The sequence below is a fragment of the Ranitomeya variabilis genome, chromosome 4 (assembly GCF_051348905.1).
Source record: "Ranitomeya variabilis isolate aRanVar5 chromosome 4, aRanVar5.hap1, whole genome shotgun sequence".
NCBI classification, from domain to species: Eukaryota; Metazoa; Chordata; class Amphibia; order Anura; family Dendrobatidae; genus Ranitomeya; species Ranitomeya variabilis.
In genome coordinates this window covers 27,874,800-27,876,108 of record NC_135235.1, presented here as the reverse complement: position 1 = coordinate 27,876,108, position 1,309 = coordinate 27,874,800, and the positions used below count along the sequence as shown (strand labels likewise).

Here is a 1,309-nt window from a genome sequence, read left to right as displayed (position 1 = left end):
AGTGGTTGAAACGGCGGGGACCCCGGGTAAACAAAGGGGTCCCACCTTTGGAAAGTTTTTGAGCAATTCACCGTCCATTACTCTATTGTCCATTTTACAACCTGTAACAAAAGATATGTACACAAACGGTTTATTAAAGAATATGTACACTGGCGCCTAGTCACCTGAAAGGATAGTTAGGGGGGCTGTGGGAGCTGCAAGTGGTTACAACAGGTTCTGCGCCGACCCTGTTAAAAAAACAACCAAGTAGTAAAAGATATTAGAACCACTGCGCTACCCAAAGAGGAAGCATCAGAGAAAATTACTTACTGGATAGGGAGTCAGTACGTGAGTATAAGTGCCACCTGTTCCTTTAGAAGGGAGGTTGACCTGGATGTGGTAAATTACTAGAAAGGACAGCGTAAAGTCAGTAAATTAGGTATGGGCAAGATAGTACAAGTGGATAGTATAGAATATTGTATGTACACACTTACTTGGTATGTGAAGCTAATTATGCGCTATACTGTAAGGTGTTCCTTTGTGGATTCAGATACTGGTCCTTCCACAGGTTTAAAAGTTATTTCTGGAGAGAAATAGTATATAGTATGTTATAGACCGTGGGTCCCTTAACTAACCTCAACCTTATAGTAGTAAGGATATAAAACCACTTACTGTACATATACAGCTAGGACGGCTGCACCTGAAGTGCCTGCTTGCCGCAGTCTGATGGGTTGATACTAATAAGGAGAGGGATAGGGTGGAGCTGTTAACTATCTGTTATGCTGCAAACAGACTGTCCTAAGCTTGTAGACCAACTAGAATTGCAGATATAAATGACCGTTCACTCACCCTATGCTTGCTTGAGGTCAGCGCTTGTGAGTCCTGTTTGTAGCGCTAGTGCCCGCCGGCAATTGGTGGTGCAGAGTGATACCAGGAGTTATCAGGAGGTATCCTGAAGAGAGGCGTCCTGGCAGGAGCGCAGGAGCGCGGGAGAACACCAGCGTCTCGCGTGCCCCGGCCGGAAGCAGCGCTGAGACCGCGGTGAAAGAATTGGGGGCGGAGCTGATGTGACGTCACACAGGGAGTAAGGACGGGAGCGTGGTGGAGACAAGCTGCATAATTATAGCGCATAATTAGCTTCACATACCAAGTAAGTGTGTACATACAATATTCTATACTATCCACTTGTACTATCTTGCCCATACCTAATTTACTGACTTTACGCTGTCCTTTCTAGTAATTTACCACATCCAGGTCAACCTCCCTTCTAAAGGAACAGGTGGCACTTATACTCACGTACTGACTCCCTATCCAGTAAGTAATTTTCTCT

The 1,309-nt window shown here is 45.2% G+C and overlaps 1 long non-coding RNA gene across 1 annotated transcript; it reads right to left on the bottom strand.

The window, feature by feature from the left end:
* Positions 1–201: 201 nt before the first annotated feature.
* On the bottom strand, positions 202–693 carry LOC143768351 (uncharacterized). Its single transcript, XR_013213819.1, has 3 exons — positions 652–693; positions 474–562; positions 202–386 (listed from the first exon to the last, which is right to left on the bottom strand). It is a non-coding gene; the product is annotated as an uncharacterized LOC143768351 (long non-coding RNA).
* Positions 694–1,309: the final 616 nt, after the last annotated feature.